This window comes from Sphaeramia orbicularis, chromosome 8 (assembly GCF_902148855.1).
Source record: "Sphaeramia orbicularis chromosome 8, fSphaOr1.1, whole genome shotgun sequence".
In the NCBI taxonomy this organism is placed as follows: Eukaryota; Metazoa; Chordata; class Actinopteri; order Kurtiformes; family Apogonidae; genus Sphaeramia; species Sphaeramia orbicularis.
Genome location: NC_043964.1, coordinates 9,536,322 through 9,554,466, shown reverse-complemented (window position 1 = coordinate 9,554,466; position 18,145 = coordinate 9,536,322).

The following is an 18,145-nucleotide window of genomic DNA, read 5'->3' as shown; positions in this document are numbered from 1 at the left end:
GTTTTAGATCAGGGGTGTCCAAACCTGGTCCTCCAGATCCACTATCCTGCTGGTTTTAGATCAGGGGTGTCCAAACCTGGTCCTCCAGATCCACTATCCTGCTGGTTTTAGATCAGGGGTGTCCAAACCTGGTCCTCCAGATCCACTATCCTGCATGTTTTAGATCAGGGGTGTCCAAACCTGGTCCTCCAGATCCACTATCCTGCATGTTTTAGATCAGGGGTGTCCAAACCTGGTCCTCCAGATCCACTATCCTGCTGGTTTTAGATCAGGGGTGTCCAAACCTGGTCCTCCAGATCCACTATCCTGCATGTTTTAGATCAGGGGTGTCCAAACCTGGTCCTCCAGATCCACTATCCTGCATGTTTTAGATCAGGGGTGTCCAAACCTGGTCCTCCAGATCCACTATCCTGCTGGTTTTAGATCAGGGGTGTCCAAACCTGGTCCTCCAGATCCACTATCCTGCATGTTTTAGATCAGGGGTGTCCAAACCTGGTCCTCCAGATCCACTATCCTGCTGGTTTTAGATCAGGGGTGTCCAAACCTGGTCCTCCAGATCCACTATCCTGCATGCTTTAGATCAGGGGTGTCCAAACCTGGTCCTCCAGATCCACTATCCTGCATGCTTTAGATCAGGGGTGTCCAAACCTGGTCCTCCAGATCCACTATCCTGCTGGTTTTAGATCAGGGGTGTCCAAACCTGGTCCTCCAGATCCACTATCCTGCATGTTTTAGATCAGTGGTGTCCAAACCTGGTCCTCCAGATCCACTATCCTGCATGTTTTAGATCAGTGGTGTCCAAACCTGGTCCTCCAGATCCACTATCCTGCTGGTTTTAGATGTGTCCCTTTTCCAACACACCTGATTCAAATGATGTCATCATCAAGCTCTGCAGAAACGTGATAATGACCATCAGGTGTGTTGGAAGAGGGAAACATCTAAAACCAGCAGGATAGTGGATCTGGAGGACCTGGGTTGGTGAGCCCTGATCAAGATGATGTCAATTTGTCACTTTCTTTGATTCTAAGGCTCCGTTCAGACAACAATAAATTTGTTTCCAATTCCAAATAAAGAATACAACTATGTATTCAAAGCAAACCCTAATGGTATTGTCTTACTTATGAAAAATCCTCTTAGTTATCTAACATCACAGACAAATAAACCTTTTTATTGATTAATAGCATTAATATTTTTAGTTCGAGCTGTAATAACAGACATATACGCAATGCACTGAATGAAAAGAGGAAAATTTCCCCCAGAGGTAAAGCAGTATGGAATTCAACTTTTTCTAAAATGAAGTGGTCAAAAACATGGACATTACCGTATAAATAATGTATTACAAACAAAATTAGAATTTTACGCCTCAAAATTTTACATAACATATATCCCTCCAATGATATTTTGTCTCGATTCTATGATTTGGAAGAAATATGTAATTGTTGTCAGTCTGAATCTGAAACTACTCTACACTTATTCTTTTTATGCGAACATTCTTCTAATTTCTGGTCCAAAATTGAAAATTATATCATATCTAAAAGTAACAATAAAATAAATATAACATCACAAAATGTCATTACATATTTTAAACATGATACTAACAATCTAGAATTTATTGTAAATTTGTCCATATTATTTGGAAAATTTCATATACATAAAAACAAATGCACTAAAACACACCCAAATTTTAAAATATTCCTATTAGAATTTAAAAATTATATTAAATCTGTAGAATTTATTTATAATAAAAAAGCTTTAACACCTTGGCTATTTATAAACAATTCTTTAATAATGACTGAACTCTCTGTTGCATTTATTCATTTATATTTGTCAAAATCTGTTATTTTTATTTATTTACTTTTTTATACTATTATTTGTATATTATGCTTTGTATCTATAAATCTATGCATTATTTTCTTAAACTTATATGTTCAAAGGCTTTTTCCCTTTTGACATATTGTTGTTTGTTTAAATTTTTGTATTGTGTATTCAAATGTTGTTAATAAAGTTATAAAATAAATAAATAAATAAATAAAAAGGCTACGTTCAGACAGCAGGTCTTAATGCACAATTCGGACTTCTTTGGTGAAATCAGATTTTTTGTGTGCTCATTCACATTACAAATTAAATGCGACTTTTATCAGTGTTGAGTATGAACTGAATGCGACCCTGAGGTGACCCACATGCACAAAAAGAGACTCAGACATAATTATTAGAAATGAGGAAATACACCATATCACATGACATATCTGGAACTTTTAAGCTATCGGTTATCGGTCTGCGCTCTCTGAGTGCTTTTCTAGTTACCTAGTTACCAAGTGTAACAGCAGATGTTATTATTACCTCCGCTAGGACGTATTGTGATCACTTTGCTTTGTGTGTTTGTGTGCGTGCATGTTTGTGTGTTTTTGTTTGTTTGTTTGTTAGCAAGATAACTCAAAAAATTATGGACGAATTTTCATGAAATTTTCATGAAATGTTGATACTCGCACAAGGAAGAAATGATGAAATTTTGTTGGTGATTAGGGGGGGGGGGTCTGTCTTGGCAGAGGTCAGCGCTCTCCGAGTCCTTTTCTTGTGTTTTCATTGAGGTTTGTTTGTTTGTTTGTTTGTTTGTTTGTTTGTCTGTTGGCAAGATAAATCAAAAAGTTATAGACGGATTTTCATGAAATCTTCAGGAAATGTTGATACTGGCACAAGGAACAAATGATTCAATTTTGGTGGTGATGGGGGGGGGGGGGGTGGTGGTGATGAAATTTTCAGGAAATGTTGATACTGGCACAAGGAACAAATGATTAAATTTTGGTGGTGATTGGGGTGGGGGGGTGGGGGTGGGGTGAAATTTTCAGGAAATGTTGATACTGGCACAAGGAACAAATGATTACATTTTGGTGGTGATGGGGGGGGGGTGATGAGATTTTCAGGAAATGTTGATACTGGCACAAGGAACAAATGATAAAATGTTGGTGATATTGGGGGGGAGTTCTAGTTTTTACTAATTCTTGCATATTTACATGGGTATATTTTTTATATAGCTATGTTCATAAATGTGCATGGTCCCTATTAAATAAATCAACTAGAAAAGCACTTGGAGAGCGCTGACCTCCACCCCAAGAAAGATCAGCCCCCCCCCCCCCCCCCCACCCCACTCCGATCACCACCAAAATTTAATCATTTCTTCCTTGTGCCAGTATCAACATTTCCTGAAAATTTCATCCAAATCCATCCATAACTTTTTGAGTTATCTTGCTAACAGTCAGACAAACGAACAGACAACAGATGAACAGATAAAAACATAATCTCCCTGGTGGAGGTAATAAAATAAAATAAAAAATTAAAAAGAAATACATAAAACTATTTTTATCTTGACTTTTTTTCTCCCTGTAAACTTAGATGGTTGGTTTAGTAATTAAATCAGTGTCCCACTCGTGCTGCATTGCTCATTATTTCGACATAACAGCATCTCTATCCTGTAAACCCCATGACAAGCAAACCAAAGAGAGAGCTTTTCTCTTTAATTTCATGCTAGAAACTAAAAAAAAATGCTTCTTTGGTGATGGTGAGCATTCTGCTTTGAGTTAACAGAGAGGATCTGTGTGGATAGTGATATCCACAGTTGTCATACTATTGTGAATTTTCTGAATTTTGTTCAGTCTGACTTTATTGCTCTTCTCCTGAATGGGGTGAACGGTGGAAAACAGAAAGTCTCATGGGACAAAACAGGACATCAAGCATATTCTGCAGAGTTGGTTGCAGCACAGGGAACGACTGCAAACGCTGTATGTAGGAAGAGCTCGGATTTAAGTGGAGAGTGCGGAAAACTTTCAGTGTTCAGGACCGTCTGACAGCCAATTATAGTCATCTTTTTCTCGACAGAAACAATGTTGTGTATATATCCTCTATACCAGTTTTGGACTTGAAAAGAAGAGCGTTTTTCCAGACACTGATTCCTACCAGTCTCTTGTCTCCTGGTGCCTCTGTGTGTTTTTTACAGGCAGACCCATGGGGTTACAGTCTTGCAAGCATTGCAGCTCCTGCTTACAAAGTACAGAAGAACACACAGCAGCTGGTCACTGCCGGTGTGTGTGCTCCGACTGGAGCTACTGCTCTGACCGCTGCTGTGACATCTGCTGCCAGATGTGTGTGTGTGTGTGCTCTGGCTTGTTTTCAGGAGACTGCAGCTACACCTTCTGTACGCTCTGCCTCAGCCTCGCACAGAACTGCATCGCACTTTTTACCAACCAGCAAACAGAAACAACACAAATGCACAGGTAAGTCTGTCCAGTGGTTCCAACCTTTTCTGGGCTAGTGACCCCCGTACTGATCTGAACTGTTTAATACCTGTACATCCACTAATCCTATCGTTACATGTAAATATGGTTGAAATTTTCTGAATATTTAACCCATAAAGACCCAAACATCAATCACCGACCAAAACCATTTACTGATTTAAAACATTTAATACCTGTAGATCCACTAATCCTATCGATACATGTAAATACAGTTGAAATTTTCTGAATATTTAACCCATAAAGACCCAAACATCCATCACTGACCAAAACCATCTACTGATTTAAAACATTTAATACCTGTAGATCCACTAATCCTATCAATACATGTAAATACGGTTGAAATTTTCTGAATATTTAACCCATAAAGACCCAAACATCCATCACTGACCAAAACCATCGACTGATTTAAAACATTTAATACCTGTAGATCCACTAATCCTATCGATACATGTAAATACAGTTGAAATTTTCTGAATATTTAACCCATAAAGACCCAAACATCCATCACTGACCAAAACCATCTACTGATTTAAAACATTTTATACCTGTAGATCCACTAATCCTATCGATATAAATACGGTTGAAATTTTCTGAATATTTAACCCATAAAGACCCAAACATCCATCACTGACCAAAACCATCGACTGATTTAAAACATTTCATACCTGTAGATCCACTAATCCTATCGATACATGTAAATACGGTTGAAATTTTCTGAATATTTAACCCATAAAGACCCAAACATCCATCACTGACCAAAACCATCGACTGATTTAAAACATTTAATACCTGTAGATCCACTAATCCTATCGATACATGTAAATACGGTTGAAATTTTCTGAATATTTAACCCATAAAGACCCAAACATCCATTACTGACCAAAACCATCTACTGATTTAAAACATTTCATACCTGTAGATCCACTAATCCTATCGATACATGTAAATACAGTTGAAATTTTCTGAATTTTAACCCATAAAGACCCAAACATCCATCACTGACCAAAACCATCTACTGATTTAAAACATTTAATACCTGTAGATCCACTAATCCTATCAATACATGTAAATACGGTTGAAATTTTCTGAATATTTAACCCATAAAGACCCAAACATCCATCACTGACCAAAACCATCTACTGATTTAAAACATTTAATACCTGTAGATCCACTAATCCTATCGATACATGTAAATACAGTTGAAATTTTCTGAATATTTAACCCATAAAGACCCAAACATCCATTACTGACCAAAACCATCTACTGATTTAAAACATTTAATACCTGTAGATCCACTAATCCTATCAATACATGTAAATACAGTTGAAATTTTCTGAATATTTAACCCATAAAGACCCAAACATCCATTACTGACCAAAACCATCTACTGATTTAAAACATTTCATACCTGTAGATCCACTAATCCTATCGATATAAATACGGTTGAAATTTTCTGAATATTTAACCCATAAAGACCCAAACATCCATCACTGACCAAAACCATCGACTGATTTAAAACATTTAATACCTGTAGATCCACTAATCCTATCGATACATGTAAATATGGTTGAAATTTTCTGAATATTTAACCCATAAAGACCCAAACATCCATCACTGACCAAAACCATCTACTGATTTAAAACATTTAATACCTGTACATCCACTAATTCTATCAATACATGTAAATAACTGGTGTAACATACAGTTTGTCATCTTTTCATGGTCATCAGATATGACCTATTTGGACGTTCAGAGGCTCCGTAGTTACCATGGAAACACCATCATCTTCTACAACATTGATTCACCAGTAAAACCCATAGAACTGGATCAATGACAGTGGATGGAGACACTGAGTTTATGTTGAATTATTGATATATTTGACAGAAAACGTCATTTTTTTTTCTTCAGTTTTCTCTGTTTCTGATACAGTAACCTGTGAGTTTTAATGGACAGCAACATGATCAGTGAATCAAATATAGGGGGAAATATGTGATTTCCGCTGAAAAATGCAAAATACAGAGAATAATATTAGAATGTGAGTTGCATCATTTCGTCAGGTATATATTTACTTATGTTTTGTTTATTTTGTACTCCCTAGATATGTAGTATTGCATATCAATACATGTAAATAATTGGTGTAAAATACAGTTTATCATCTTTTCATGGTCATCAGATATGACCCATTTGGACATTCAGAGGCTCCCTAGTTACCATGGAAACACCGTCATCTTCTACAGCATTGGGTGTATTCATACCCGAAAAGTCCTTTGGTCCACTTATTTGATTCGGATCCGATGTGGACTTTTTTTTTAGCTTACTGGCTGACAGACCGTAAACTATTGTCGTCGTCATCTGTCGTCCGTTACAAAACTTTCAATCGTCGTCTTCTCTGAAACTACAATTCTGACTGACTTCAAACTTGGTATACAGCTTCTTTATGATGATGTCAGCAATAGTTAGTGAAATTATTTGGATCTGATTCTGGATTTGGTGCCACTTTGAAAAATGTCCCCATTATAAGAGATAGGAAGTGGATCGATGCAATAACTCAGTAAATATAAATAATATCCAGTGTAAATTTCTACAGTCCAGCCCTGATGGGGAGATGACCAAAACATAATGTCCACATGCTGATCAGGATCTTCTTCTGGATTCGGGAACTTACGGAAAATTTAACATCTTATGGGAAAAACATTTCAATTTTCTTTTTTTCCCAAACTCCAGTTCTGATTGACTTCAAACTTGGTATACAGCTTCTGTATGATGATGTCAACACGAGGGATTGAAATTATTTCAATCCAAATCTGATTCTGGATTTGATGCGACTTTAAAAAATTCTCCCATTATAAGAGATAGGAAGTGGATTGATACAGTGATATCAAGTTGGAATTTGAATTTTTTACAGATCTGATTGGAATATGACCAAAACATGGGCTATTTCTGTAATAGAATAAATATACAGAACTGGGTGATAATAAATGGCATCTGGATAAATTTCCCAAATCTTTTAATTTGGCCGGTAAGCTACAGGGCCATTGGTCCTATTTTTTTTTTTTTTTATTAGTAAATTGTTATGTTTTTATTTATTTATTTATTTATTTTTATCAATTACTAGAAATTTCAGGTGACCCTACTTCAATTTCAGGCAACTCCATGTAGGGTCCCGACCCCAAGGTTGAAAAACACTGGTATAGATACATCAGATGAACCCAATGAAATACTGGTTTAACTCTTTAAGTGCCAGACAGTTAAGGGGCTAATACGCCTTAAAAGTGCCACAGAATTTGGCAGTTTTTCAGTATTTTGCGTCGTTTTTATAATATTTGAAGAATCCTTCAGGAAACCGCTCGGTAACATCCGACCGATTGCTGATTAGATTCAAAACGCACCGGACGCAGCCGATTCATTATTGATCATAATTTGCATAATTTATAATAATAATAATAATAATAATAATAATAATAATAATAATAATCTTTATTTATATAGCACTTTTCATACATTAAAAACTGTAGCACAAAGTGCTTTACATATCAGTTTAAAAATCAGTACTGCCCCCCACCCACACCCACCCACTCACCCGCACACGCACACACACACACACACACACACACACACACACACACACACACACACACACACACATATACATGCAAACCCACAAGCTCACACATACTTAAGAAGACTGACTGAGCACGGGTAGACCAGAACAAAAATGTACAAGTAAAAGTAAAACATCAGTTTAGGAGGCGCTGTCTCAGGGAGCCATCCGCACCAGGAGGCAGCCGCCGACCCCGGCGACCAGGCACCAGCAACACAGCCCCGCATCCCAACTAGTGGGAGAGGGCCAACTAGGACCCCCACCCACCAGAAAGGAGCGGACCCCAGTGAGAGAAGGTGCCACAGCCCCCGGAGTCCACAGCCGCCCCCCCGGCATGGAGGGCTCCCTCTGATGAAACACCGGAGAATAAGAAACATTAAAAAGATATAAAAATATTATTCGGTCGCGTGACCTCAAATTCCCGTCTGCTTGGTCTCAAAAGGGGGACACAGAAAGAACGTCATCGAAATGTGAGAAAGAAATGGGGGTGGATGGTTTGTTTGTACACAAATGTGGCGTGTTCTCCAAAGCCGATCTGATCGGCCCGTGGCACTTTACAGGTTGTTTTCGTAAAGCCGATTTAATCGGCTTAAACATAAAGACCCAAACATCCACCACTGACCAAAAGCATCTATGGATCTAAACTGCTGATCCACTAATCCTATCAATACATACAAATAATTGATGTTTGCATTGGAAAAAATCTTAATCTTACCAAATGTATTTTTCTTATTTCTAGTCGAAATATCTCATCACACTTAAAATAAGAAATAATCACCTAAAGAGTAACTTTTCAGTTTAATTACAAGAAATTTCAGGTGACCCCATTTCAATTCCAGGCGACCCCACGTAGGGTCGCGACCCCAAAGTTGAAAAACACTGGTATAGTCTGACAGTGATCCAGATGACCTGTGTGTTTACTGCTGACTGTTTCTGACTTGAATGTTATCTGTTTTAGACGCTCTGGAAGGAGAACAGTCTGTGTAGTGTGAAAAGAAAATGAGACCGTCACTAAAGACGCACTGATGTGAGAACCCTCGGCCACAAGGTAATTAAATGCTAGCTGCACATAATATGCCTTATTTCCTCCTGAGCCTTGACATATGCTGTGGGATTTAAATCCAACTTTGTTGATTGTATAACCAAAGACATTAATGCCAATTTCAGCTTCACTGTAACTAAATTAGAAGATTTTTTCATTTCAGCCTTTTAATCCATATTGACCTCAAAAATTCCTGCCAAGCACACCATGGAATGGAGCCAGTCATTTTTATTGTTTATTCCAAGTGCACTGCAGCGATAGTATAAGTGCATTTCAGTGGTAAATAGCTCTTTGATCCCAAGACATGTTGACAATAGCAGAAGATGCATAATGCATTTAACCAGGAATGATAATCAGCCTCTAGCTTACCAGGGTCGAAATAATCCTGTGCTACAAAGTTTTTTCATGTTATCTTGAGCTGACTTATTAGCAACAAATCTATGCTCCAACAAACTTGTTTAAATGCAATCCTGCTTTTCTCATTTCTACATTTTACTGAAAAGGTGAGTACAGAATTAAAAAGCACACTTTGTTGTAGCATTATTTTTCTCTATGCTCTTATAAAATAGTGAAAAATCCCCTGTAGAAGACTGAAATTAAACCACACTGTAACAGTACGTTCACTTAGCTGGAAAGGGCAGAAGAACAAAAGGGAAAGTGTTTAGATATTAAAAAAAAAAAAAAAAAAAAAAAAAAGGGGGAACATTTCTAGCGTGGAGACATGTGGGGGCACATGGAAAAAGTCTGCCCGCGAGGCTTTAGAGCAGGAATTCTGTCTGTGGTGGTAAACGGTTCTATTTTAAGCAAAACCTTATCACACTTAACTAACCAGTTTTAGTGTCTTAACCCTGTAAAGTCTGAACCATTAAATTATCGACAGAAAATTCCAGTTATTTGAAACTGGAGCCTTTGTTGGTCCTTCTGAACAACCCCAAAATTTTTTTTTTTAAATATCAATTTCCATATATGAGTTTCAATTTTGTATCATATTTAATACATCTGGTCTTAATGCTCAAATATTATTATTTTTCAACAAACAAAAACATAATATAACACAAACATGTCTAACATATTGGTAATTCCTTTTCAAAATTGTCAAAGTTCTTCCTCCTTCCTCATTAATGACAGTCTTGTAGCTTCACTGGAAAAGCTTCTGGTGAATGAATTCCTCCCCCTGGTGGATTATCTGTGTATTGCATGTACCTAATTGTATACATCAGGCTTTTCAAGGAAAAAAATATGACACTGATCATGTAGAGGGCTTCAAAACTCATGTCTCAAATATAATATGTTTGGCGTTATAGGGTTAAGCTAACAAAGAACTTTGGGGACTAAACCAAACTGTGACTCAACAGCTGGAAATAAAAAATTACCCAAAAAAACCAAACCAAAACAAACAAAAAACAAGTAAATAAGTAAGTAAAATGTATTTATATTGCACTTATCACATAGAAAACCTCACAAAGTGCTTTACAGATTAAACAGATACAAGACAGGAACATACATAAAGAATACAAACTGCAAAAATATAAAATATGAAATTCTAAAATACCCAGTAAAATCAAGGAATACCCATAAAGGCAACGGAACAAAGGTGCGTCTGCCAAAAAGGTGGTTCCAGGCACAACAAACCCCGCCCCTCGTACATATTGTAGTTTATTTTGGCATGGATCCAGCTGATGTCATCATGTCTATGCATGTGCTAATGTCATCATATCAATTGCCTCTATATATGTAGGAAGTTTGAAGTAAATTGAAACAAAATTTATGTTTTTATTGACATTTGAAATTTCACCCATTATAAGTAAATGGGGGAAAAAGAAAAGATTTGGAAAATTCATTAAAAAAATGTGAACTTTGACCTGCTTTTCCCAAAATGTAAAGACATCTATCCTGGGTCCCTTGGAATCAATAAACCCAATTTGGTATGAATTTAACCAATAGTTTTGCTGCTACAGACATTTGATATTCCGTTAATTATAAGTAAATGGGGGGGGGGGGGGGGTGTTGGAAAAATTCATAAAAAATTTTAACTTTGACCTAATTTTCCCAAAATGTAATGAGGTCTATTCTGTGTCACTGGGAATATGTAAACCAAATTTGGTTTGAATTCAACCAAGAGTTTTGCTGCTACAGACATATGGAATTTCACCCATTATAAGTAAATGGAGAAAAAAAGATTGAAAAATTAATTTAAAAAAAATGTAATTTTGACCTACTTTTCCCAAAATGCATTGAGATCTATTCTGGGTCACTGGCAATCTATAAACCCAATTTGGGATGAATTCAGCCAATAGTTTTGCTGCTACAGACATCTGAATTTTCACCCATTATAAGAAAATGGGGAAAAAAATAAATAAAGCAAAAAAAAAAAAAAAAAAAAATCATAAAAAAATTGAACTTTGACCACTGTTCCCAAAATGTAATGAGATCTATTCTGGATCACTGGCAATCTATAAACCCAATTTGGTATGAATTCAATCAATAGTTTACTGCTACAGACATTTGAAATTTCATCCATTATAAGTAAATGAGAAAAAAAAAAAAATCAATTAAAAAATTCATAAAAAATTTGAAATTTGACCTACTGCTCCCAAAATGTAATGACACCTATTCTGGGTCACTGGCAATCTATAAACCAAATTTGGAATGAATTCAACCAATTCTTTTGTTGCTACATACATTTGAATTTCCACCCATTATAAGAAAATGGGGAAAAAAAAATATAGCAAAAAAAAAAAAATCATAAAAAATTTGAACTTTGACCTAGTGTTCCCAAAATGTAATGACATCTATTCTGGGTCACTGGCAATCTAGAAACCAAATTTGGTATGAATTCAACCGATAGTTTTGCTGCTACATGCATTTGAATTTTCACCCATTATAAGAAAATGGGGGAAAAAAACCAAACAAACAAACAAAAAATCATAAAAAATTTGAACTTTGATCTACTGTTCCCAAAATGTAATGACACCTATTCTGGGTCACTGGCAATCTATAAACCCAATTTGGTATGAATTCAACTGATAGTTTTGCTGCTAAAGGCATTTGAATTTTCACCCATTATAAGTAAATGAGAAAAAAAAAAAAATCATTAAAAAATTCATAAAAAATTTGAACTTTGACCTACTGTTCCCAAAATGTAATGTCATCTATTCTGGGTCCCTGGCAATCTATAAACCAAATTTGGTATGAATTCAACCCATAGTTTTGCTGCTACAGGCATTTGAATTTTCACCCATTATAAAAAAAAATGGGGGAAAAACAAACAAACAAAAAAATCATAAAAAATTTGAACTTTGATCTACTGTTCCCAAAATGTAATGACATCTATTCTGGGTCACTGGCAATCTATAAACCAAATTTGGTATGAATTCAACTGATAGTTTTGCTGCTAGAGTGTTAACAAACAAATAAACAAACTGAACCAAAAACAATACCCCTTGCCCCTCCTTTTTTTTTTTTTTTTTGGGGGGGGGGGGGTGGGGGGGTGTTGTAAATTAACTTACCAGTTTAATCGTTTAAACCTAACAAAAGATGACTAAACCAAACTGTGACTTGACAGCTGGAAGTACAAAAAAAAAAGACCAAAAAAAAAAAAAAAAACGTCTTTCCACTAGAAAACCTTGAAGAATAATTTCCCCTGAGGATCAAATTTACAAGGAGCTTCATAAAAGAAGAAATATGACCATGTTCTGAGCACATTAAGTGTATTTAGGAAGTAGAAGTGGCTGTCATAGGTTCAGAGGGGGTGAAGGTCCTGACCTAAACCATTAGCTGAATGGGGTGTCTGACAGATTTCTGAAAGTGATGGCGTGGAGAGAGTAGTGCTCTAATCGAGAACAATTTTCCAAGAGAAAAGGAACAGCGGAGTAGTGAGATGGTGACACAAAGGTCAGCTGGACTAAATGGACGGGGGCATCACCCCACAGACCCACATGGGCGCGCTGCGAAAAAGAACCAGGCGTTGTGATGTTAAGTGATTTTAGTGTGAATCGCGAGTTTAAAAGATGCCGGACTGCATGAAATCTGACGGTTAGGTGTTCTGAAAGCTTTATTCATCTGCGGTTTTTACGTGGCCAGACTAAGTGGGCGTTACAGAAGCAAAGTGAACTGATTAAATGAGTGAAGTAGGACATAAGCATGGTATAAATAATGTAAATTAATGAAAATAAGCACTAGATGACTGGAGCCATTAGCAAACACAAAAGAAATGCAACACGTAAGGGAGAATGAAGTACTCAAGGCTACAAAGCAAAAAAAAGAAAAAGAAAAACACAGCAAATAACATATTAAATGAAAGTAACAGCAGGAAAAAAAAAAACAAACAAACACGACAAATATACAGTCGACAGTGAGTGCAGACAGGTTTAGCAGAGTGTTGCATTAATTAAATTAACTGCAGAAAACAATTATCAGGCAGAGGTGAAGGTAGAAAGGCTGCTGCATTGACCAGTTCTCCTATCACTGAATATATTCACTATTTAATCTGACCTTTTTTTGGTAACTTAAATCTTTATTAAGATTTATGGACAATTATAACAATAACCAAAAAAAAAAAAAAAAAAAAGGACAAACTGAGTACAAAATTAAACTTTGTATATGGAAGCAATTAGTTGCCATAATCTAAATTGAAAAAGGAAATGCTGAAATTGAAAAAGCATTTTTGCTAATGCATTTGAATTTTCGAATTTTAGATTTCAAATTGAATTTTGGTAACTATTTGCTGGGGCATGTTTTGAAAATGACATCTCAAATGTGTTTTTCTTATTAATTAGGTAAAAGAATGAGCGGTCTTGAATAACTTAAATCTTTGAGTTTTATGGACAATTATAACAATAACCCAAAAAAAAAAAAAAAACATAAAGAACAAACCGAATACAAACAAAAACATTGTGTATGGAAGCGATTAGTTGCCATAATCTAAATTGAAAAAAGAAAATGCTGAAATGGAAAAATCATTTTTGCTAATGCATTTGAATTTTTGAATTTTAGATTTGAAATTGAGTTTTGGTAACTATTTGCTGGGGCATGTTTTGAAAATGACATCTCAAATGTGTTCATCTTTTTAAGTAAAAGAATGAGCGGTCTTGAATAACTTAAATCATTATTGAGTTTTATGGACAATTATAGCAAGAACCAAAAATAAATAAATAAAAACAAAAACCAAAAAAAAAAAAACTTAGTACAAAAGAAAACATTGTATATGGAAGCAATTAGTTGCCATAATCTAAATTGAAAAAGAAAATGCTGAAATTGAAAAAGCCTTTTTGCTAATGCATTTGAATTTTCGAATTTTAGATTTCAAATTGAATTTTGGTAACTATTTGCTGGGGTATGTTTTGAAAATTACATCTCTTTTTTTTTTTTTCCTATTAATTAGGTAAAAGAATGAGCGGTATTGAATAACTTAAATCTTTATTGAGTTTTATGGACAATTATAGGAAGAACCCCAAAAAAAAAAAAACAACAATAATTAAAAACAAAAAACAAAAAAAAAAACATTGTCTTTTGAATTTTTGAATTTTAGATTTCAAATTGAATTTTGGTAACTATTAGCTGGGGCATGTTTTGAAAATTTAATCTCAAATGTGTTTACCTTTTTAATTAAAAGAATGAGCGGTCATGAATAACTTAAATCTTTATTGAGTTTTATGGACAATTATAACAATAACCAAAAAACAAAAAGAACAAACGGAGTACAAAAGAAAACATTGTGTATGGAAGCGATTAGTTACCATAATCTAAATTGAAAAAAGAAATTGCTGAAATTGAAAAATCATTTTTGCTAATGCATTTAAATTTTTGAATTTTAGATTTGAAATTGAATTTCGGTAATTATTTGCTGGGGCATGTTTTGGAAAATTACATCTCAAATGTGTTTTTCTTTTTAATTAAGTAGAAGAATGATTGGTGTTGAATAAGAAAATGAAAATGCAGATTGGATAATTTATTAATAATTTTATTTACAAGTCAAATAATGCAGCCATATTCTTCAAATGAAGAAGCATTTCTTCAAACGCATTTTAATTTAAATTATGGTAACTAATCACTTCCATAATTGTGCCTAGGTAGCAACAGTCAGTCTATTTTATCCAGTCTCTGTGTTAGTTTTTCCATTACAAATATGTCTTTAATTGTCCGTATCCACTGGTCCTCTGTTGGAACGGTTGCCTTCCCACAGTTCCTTGTTATAGTTTATTTTTTTCTGACCTTAGATAAAATGGACGCCCATGTCCACCACTTTATTGGGAGAAATCCTGCAAATCAAAAATAATGAACAATAAAGTACTTTGCATCTCAAAATAATGAGAGACTTTCTGTCAGGGACCAAACAGTAAAACAATGTGGAGACAGAATTAAAGGTTGAAAAATGTGTTGTATTTTTGTTTATCCCAAAAAATAAGGAAAAGGAAATAAAGCGAAATAAGTGGTGCCAGGCACAACAAACCTCATCCCTCGCACATATTGTAGCTTATTTTGGAATCAATCCAGCTGATGTCATCATGTCCATGCATGTGCTGATGTCAGCATATCAGTAGCTTCTATATATGTGGCAAGTTTGAAGTAAATTGAAGCAAAATTTATCTTCTTTTTTAGTTTTCTTTTTTTTTTTCTTCTTTTTTCTTTTCTTCTTCTTTTATGGGCTCAGCTGGCTGACAGGCAAAATTTATGTTCTAATAGATATTTGAAATTTCGCCCATTATAAGTAAATGGGAGGAAAAAAAAAAAAAATTCATTAAAAAAAAAATTGAATTTGGACCTTCTGGGTCACTGGCAATTTATAAAACAAATTTGGTATGAATTTATCCAATAGTTTTGCTGCTACAGACATTTGAAATTCCACTCATTATAAGTAAATGGGGAAAAAAAGATTTAAAAAATGTATAGAAAAATCTAAGCTTTAAACTACTTTTCCCAAAATGTAAACAAATCTATTCTACATCACTGGTAATCTATAAGCCAAATTTGGTAATTCATAAAGTTTTGTATTTTGACCTACTTTACCCAAAATGTACCCGAATCTGTTTTGGGTTACTGGCAATCTATAACCCGAATTTGGTATGAATTCACTCAATAATTTTGCTGCTACAGACTTTTGAAATTTCGCCTATTATAAGTAAATAGGAAAAAAAAAAAAGATATAAAAAACTCATAAAAAATGTAAACTTTGACTTACTTTTCCCAAAATGTAAACACATTTATTCTGCATCACTGGCAATCTATAAACCAAATTTTGTATGAATTCACCCAATAGTTTTGCTGCTACAGACATTTGAAATTTCACCCATTATAAGTAAATGGAAAAAATATATATTTTAAAAAGTCATTTAAAAAAATTAATTTTGACCTACTTAACCCAAAATATAACCAAATCTGTTTTGTGTTACTGGCAATCTATAAACCAAATTTGGTATGAATTCATCCAATAGTTTTACTGCTACAGACATCTGAAATTTCACCCATTATAAGTAAATGGAAAAAATATTAATATTTTAAAAATTCATAACATTTTTTTTTTTTATTTTGACCTACTTTACCCAAAATATAACTAAATCTGTTTTGGGTTACTGGCAATCTATAAACCACATTTGGTATGAATTCACTCAATAATTTTGCTGCTACAGACTTTTGAAATTTCGCCTATTATAAGTAAATAGGGGGAAAAATTTATATATAAAAAAACTCATAAAAAATGTAAACTTTGACCTGCTTTTCCCAAAATGTAAACACATTTATTCTGCATCACTGGCAATCTATAAACCAAATTTTGTATGAATTCACCCAATAGTTTTGCTGCTACAGACATTTGAAATTTCACCCATTAAAAGTAAATGGAAAAATATATATATTTTAAAAATTCACACATTTTTTTTTATTTTGACCTACTTTACCCAAAATATAACCAAATCTGTTTTGGGTTACCGGCAATCAATAAACCAAGTTTGGTATGAATTCATCCAATAGTTTTGCTGCCACAGACATTTGAAATTTCACCCATTATAAGTAAATGGAAAAAATATATATATATTTTAAAAATTCATAACATTTTTTATTTTTTTTATTTTGATGTACTTTACCCAAAATACAACTAAATCTGTTTTGGGTTACTGGCAATCTATAAACCAAATTTGGTATGAATTCACTCAATAATTTTGCTGCTACAGACTTTTGAAATTTTGCCTATTATAAGTAAATAGGGGGAAAAAATATATAAAAAACTCATAAAAAATGTAAACTTTGACCTGCTTTTCCCAAAATGTAAACACATTTATTCTGCATCACTGGCAATCTATAAACCAAATTTTGTATGAATTCACCCAATAGTTTTGCTGCTACAGACATTTGAAATTTCACCCATTATAAGTAAATGGAAAAATATATATATTTTAAAAATTCATACATGTTTTTTGTTTCGACCTACTTAACCCAAAATATAACCAAATCTGTTTTGGGTTACCGGCAATCAATAAACCAAGTTTGGTATGAATTCATCCAATAGTTTTGCTGCCACAGACATTTGAAATTTCACCCATTATAAGTAAATGGAAAAAATATATATATTTTAAAAATTCATAACACTTTTAATTTTTTTTATTTTCATGTACTTTACCCAAAATACAACTAAATCTGTTTTGGGTTACTGGCAATCTATAAACCAAATTTGGTATGAATTCACTCAATAATTTTGCTGCTACAGACTTTTGAAATTTCACCTATTACAAGTAAATAGGGAAAAAAAAGATATAAAAAACTCATAAAAAATGTAAACTTTGATCTACTTTTCCCAAAATGTAAACACATTTATTGTGCATCACTGGCAATCTATAAACCAAATTTGTATGAATTCACCCAATAGTTTTGCTGCTACAGACATTTGAAATTTCACCCAGTATAAGTAAATGGAAAAAACATATTTTAAAAATTCATTAAAAAATTCATTTTGACCTACTTTGCCCAAAATATAACCAAATCTGTTTTGGGTTACTGGCAATCTATAAACCAAATTTGGTATGAATTCAACCAATAGTTTTGCTGCTACAGACATTAGAAATTTCATCCATTATAAGTAAATGGGGGGAAAAAAGACTTGAAAATTCATAAAAAATTTTAACTTTGACCTACTTTTCCCAAAATGTAATGAGATCTATTCTGGGTCACTGGCAATCTATAAACCAAATTTGGTCTGAATTCAACCAATAGTTTTGCTGC